Source organism: Hirundo rustica, chromosome 19 (genome assembly GCF_015227805.2).
Source record: "Hirundo rustica isolate bHirRus1 chromosome 19, bHirRus1.pri.v3, whole genome shotgun sequence".
NCBI lineage: Eukaryota > Metazoa > Chordata > Aves > Passeriformes > Hirundinidae > Hirundo > Hirundo rustica.
This window is the reverse complement of record NC_053468.1, coordinates 11127880-11132923: the sequence shown is the minus strand read 5'-3', so window position 1 is coordinate 11132923 and position 5044 is coordinate 11127880. Positions and strand designations below refer to the sequence as shown.

At 50.3% G+C, this 5044-nt stretch overlaps 1 long non-coding RNA gene across 1 annotated transcript; it reads left to right on the top strand.

The window, feature by feature from the left end:
* Positions 1 to 2461: 2461 nt before the first annotated feature.
* On the top strand, positions 2462 to 3154 carry LOC120761170 (uncharacterized). The gene is made up of 3 exons (XR_005703571.2): positions 2462 to 2494; positions 2780 to 2939; positions 3120 to 3154. It is a non-coding gene; the product is annotated as an uncharacterized LOC120761170 (long non-coding RNA).
* The last annotated feature ends 1890 nt before the right edge of the window (positions 3155 to 5044 follow it).

Sequence of the window (5044 nt, the reverse complement as noted above, 5' to 3'; positions counted from 1 at the left end):
GTTGGGTGCAGGGGGGAGGGCAAGCGCGGTTTGTTTTTCCCCAGGAAAACTCTGCTCATCGGAGTGACCTTGAAGCGGGGGAGCTGGAACACAGCAAGACAAAAGAAGCTCTGTTGGTTTTTTCCCCAGCAGTTAGTTAGTTTAGTGCTAGCGTAGTTAGACGCTGTAGAATAGCTGAAGCTTTTTGCTTTTTTTTTTTTTTTCTTTTTTTGTCCTTTTTTTCCTTCCTTTTTGCTTTTTTTGTCCTCTCCTCGGAACTGTTCCAACCTCTCCGGACTAAGGACCTGGGGAAGCACCGGGGGCCTCCACAGGGGATCCACCCCACCAAGACCAGCCCTGCACATCTCCTTTTCTCCCAGCGTCAGCAGAGATGGAGCGGTGGAGCACAGTGACGACCCTCGAGGAGACTTTCTTTAAGTTTGTTATCCCTCCGTAAGCGGCACGAAGCTCTTGTCATCGGGTATTGTGCTGGGAGTGCTTTGCCTGTTTAATAAACAGGTTTTTTCCACTTCTCTCTGAGGAAATCTTTTTTCCTGAACCAGTTGGAGGAGGGGAGGGGGGCCACGTGGGAGGGTTTCTCCCAAAATCTGCCTGAAACCACCACAGTATGTCATGGTCAGGCCTTGCCAAGGCTTCCTCTGCCATCTTCCAACACCAGTGGCTTCTTTTCCAAGCCTGAGTTTGTACACAAGTCACAGGTGCTGGTGAGAGGGCAGCATATCACCCTGTGTGCCACTGGTGCAGCCCCTGCACACCCAGGGACACTGGGGCCAGGCTCTGGGAGCAGTAGCATCCCCCTGATGAACTCCACCTGTATTCCATAGGAACACTGTCCTACAGCCCCCCGGAATGCACCCACTTTGGGTGGTACCATGGCGAGGCAGCAACAATCTGGACCCTGGGCATCCTGCTGCACCAGATGATCTGCATAAAGCACCCTTTCAGGAGGGGCTGGAACATGAGCTGGGGCCAGCTCTTGCTGCCACAGCAGCTCTCTCAAGGTGAATCCTCATCTCTGGGCACGGAGGAATACCAGTGTTGGGAGACAGTAGCGGGCTCATGAGAATCCCGTTCTGGCAGCTGCTGAGGAATTGGCACATGTCCTGCTCTCCTGCTCTCCTCCAAAACAGGGAGCTGATGGGAAAGTTTAGGCACAGCTCTGAGCACATGCAGCATGGCCTGGACATGGGAATAGTGGGACAGGAGCCTTTTCCAACTCACCTGTGGCTTCTGGTTTCTCTCCCCAGAACTGTCAAGTTCTGATCAGGTGGTGTTTATCCCTCCATTCCTTGGAAAGGCCCTCACTAGAAGACCTGTTGTGTGATCCTTGGGTGCAGGATATTCATCTGCCCTAGAAGAAGGGAGAGAGCCATGTGCACACTTTGATCCAGGGCCCTGGTAAGTTACAGCTGCACATGTGCCCTGGCAATCAGAAGCAAAGCAGCCAAAATTGTCCTGCCCATAGCACTGCGTAGGGGTCATTGGATGGGCACACGCAGCCCTTATGCTGGAGCTGAACTGCTCTTCCCAGCACTGGTGGCCTCCATCCAGGCTGGTTTGGCTTGTCCTTGTTCACTGACAGCTGGGGCCGTGGGCAGAACACTGAGAGCCTGGTCTCACCCCCAGGGAAGAAGGAGCCCCTGGAGAAGCTGTACCAGGTGGGCTTGCTGCTGCTGGACACCTCGAGGATGACAGCAAGGATGAGAACCTCTTCCTCCACCTGGCCACCGACAGCTGAAGATGACGGACTTGGATTCTGGCACTTTCTTCAAAGCCAGGCTGCACAGCAAATTTGCAGATGAGTCCACACCCGGGTGGATGCTCCCAGATTTGGGCATTGCACAGCCTGGCCAGGAACCAAAAGTTACCCCCTTTGCTGGGGTGGATGCAACTAATTCTTCAGTCAGCTGCCTTGCTGCTTTTTGGCAGGGCTGAGGCCATGGGCTGGGCTGCTTACAAAATGGGAGTTGGCTCCTGGCCCTGCCAACAGCCCCCACCACGCACCGTGCCCCAGGCTGGGGCTGGGGCTGGGGAAGCCAGCCCAACACAAACAAACGCCCATGGCGGGGGCAGAGGTGGGTCTCCAGAACCTGTCCATGGGCGGCTCTGCTTTGCAGGCAAGGAAGGGCTTGGGCTGCTCCACTCCTCTTGGTTGCTTTGGGATCTTTAGGGGGGCAGTGCAGGGGGGATGGGAGAGAACATGGGCTTCCCTTTCACCGATGGGTGGGTTTTTCCCCAGCATGTAGGGGTTGGGTCTTTCTCAAGCACCTGACAGATACAAGATCTTTTACCATTTTTGTTGTTTCCCCTTTTTGTCTGTAATCAATTTTCAATAGTTAATTGTTTGTTTTTCTAAAGGAAGTGTTCTAGGTAGTGTCCGGATCTGGATCAGGAAGTGCTTGGGAGCAGCTGTGGCGTGGATGGGCCGTGCCCTTGGGGAAGGCTGAGGACATCATTTGGGAGCAGCTTTTCTTGAGGCAGCAGATGGCGTGAGGTGGGTCCATGTCTTCTTGGCATGGGTGGGATAAGGGATTTTGGAACATGGCAGTGAGCACAGGAGCATCCTGCTCTGGGCAGCTGCTGAAGGGCTGGATCTGCCATAGCTGGCTGCAGTCTGGGCACATGTCCTGCCCTCCTGCTCTGCTACCAAGGGCAGCAGTGATGGGCAGCTTTGGGCACCGCTCTGAGCACGGCCAGCATGGCCTGGGCACTGCGGGCGGTTGGGACAAGGGCACAGAGCCTTCAGCTGATGGGCGGTTTCTGGTTTCTCTCCTTGCAGCTGGGCTCTGCGGATGCTGAGGCTGCTCTGGGCTCTGCCAGGGCTCTGCTGGGCTCAGCCCTGGGCACGGCTGGGCTCGCTCTGCCCTCACATTGCTCTGACAGCTTTGCACCAGATGAGCCCTTTCCAAGCACAGCGCCTGAGCTTTCTGCTTTTGCAGGTGAGTGAGACTCTCCTGCAGGCTAAGGGATTGCAGTTAGGGATCCACATGCAGCTGGCAAGAAGCCAGATGCTGCACAGTCCCAGCTGAACTCCTGTATCTCCACAGAATGTTTTGTCTGTCCCATTCTTCATTCCCTTGGAGTTGCAATTGTGCAATTGCACTTTCTTCCTCCTCTAGAAGTGCCACGAGTGAGCAAAACCTGGCGAGTGGGCCGTGTTCCTGATACAGCGTGGTCTGGAGTTAATGGCTGAAGAATTGCCCTTCTGCACTTCAAAACCAGAGCAAAAAGCTGTAAGTGGGACTTTGTGTCCTTAAGAAAGCTGTGACAATTTCAAAGGGAATGTGCAGCTCATTTGCAGGGTGAGAAGGAAAGTCATCTTCTAAAGGATTTGGGGTTTGACAGAGTTTAGATTCCCTGCGAGGACCTGAGAAGGCACAAGCAATTTCCTATTGCTTCCAGCACAATTTAAAACAACAGTGGTGGAAACAAACCCCAGAATCTTTTAAAAAGGCTGCTGAGGTCAGTAAGATGGATCCATGTCCTCAGCACATTCACAAAGTAAATAAGTGGGTTTTCTTTTTCAAACAATCAAGTTCCCTCTTAATCCAAAGCTACAGGAGATATTCTACTGAAAACTTGGGGTATGATTTTATCTTTCACATTTTATGTACATTTTTTTCTTTCTGTGATATATGTCCTAAAGTTAATTCGTGTTGATAGATAAAAATGTAATATCATCCCAATAAATGTAAGTTTTGTTTTAATCCAATAAACTATGAGTTAACTCAGAGGAAAGCAGCTCAGTAAAAGTGCAGGAATTTCTCTCACTTGAAAAGACAAGGGAGGGGGAGGCACGATGTCGGGGGCTTACCCCAACATTGAGGTGGTTTCAGGGTCCTTTGCTCCCCTGCACAGCTCCGAGCCGAGCCGAAGGAAGAGACGGAGTTCTCAGGTTTAGATTTTTCAAGGTTGCATACTTCGTTTATTGTTTCTTATCTTACAATTTTCTCGGAGTCCGACAAGATGTTCGCAGTTGCATGGATTCCTCACGTCTCCCCCCCAAGTTGGGCTGTCCTTATCTTTTATACTAATTACTACGTATTTCTTATTTACTATTTCTTACCAATGTCTATCACTATTACTAAAAAGGTCATCTTTACTTTGACCCAATCCTCACTAACTACTTTGTGCCACGTCAATGCAGCAATGGAGTGAGGGAAGAAGAAGGAGAAGGAGAAGGAGACAACGCCCCAGATTCTCCATCTTGTCCCCATTCACTTCAATGCTAGGAACCTAAAACTATTATTTTCTCATTCTGTGATAAGCTAAACTACTATTTCTCACATTCTTGTGGCATGTAAACCTTCTCTCAGTGCAGGAAGTTTTTCCCATGGACAGAAATCAAAGCCAGTGTCTCTCTGAGCCCTGGGCTGGGGTCCCAGACCCCCCTGCCCAGGTCCCTGACCCTCCAGGGCAACCAAAGGAATGCCCTGGACTCCAACAGCACGAGACATAACATGATTAAGAATTACCAGGAGGGAGACACAAACATGCATTGGCTACAAATCGTTAAAAAGGAATGTAACATCTGCTCTGAAGTTACTTCATGTTAATAGAATATAAATTGTAATACTGAATGTATAATTATAAGTCCTGTATAAACTAGCATGTTAGAAGTTAAGTTTTGTTTTCGCATTTTGTGGGTTAACTTGGGAAGAAGGGGATTTAATAGAATACAAAAATGTCCCTAGCCTGAAAAGGTTTGGGAGGGACACGGAAAGAGCTTGATTGGAATTACCGGAAAGGAGGACAGAAGACTGTCACTGCCAGGAATCGCTGAAAGGAAATAAAAGGCAACGGAAAACAGAGATGATAGCCCGGAGAACCCGATGATAGTTTCAGATCCGTATCTAGATGGTCTCTGGCCAAAATTAACATGTCTACACCACACCTGGAACCGACCATCGACAGCATTTTCCTCCTCTGCTGATCCATTCAGACTCTTAGAACTGAAACTTGCATACTTAATGAAGCTGCCTCGGATGGAGGACTTTCGTCATCTGGGGCCTCTCTCGGCGATCCAGTGTATAAAAAAGAGGCT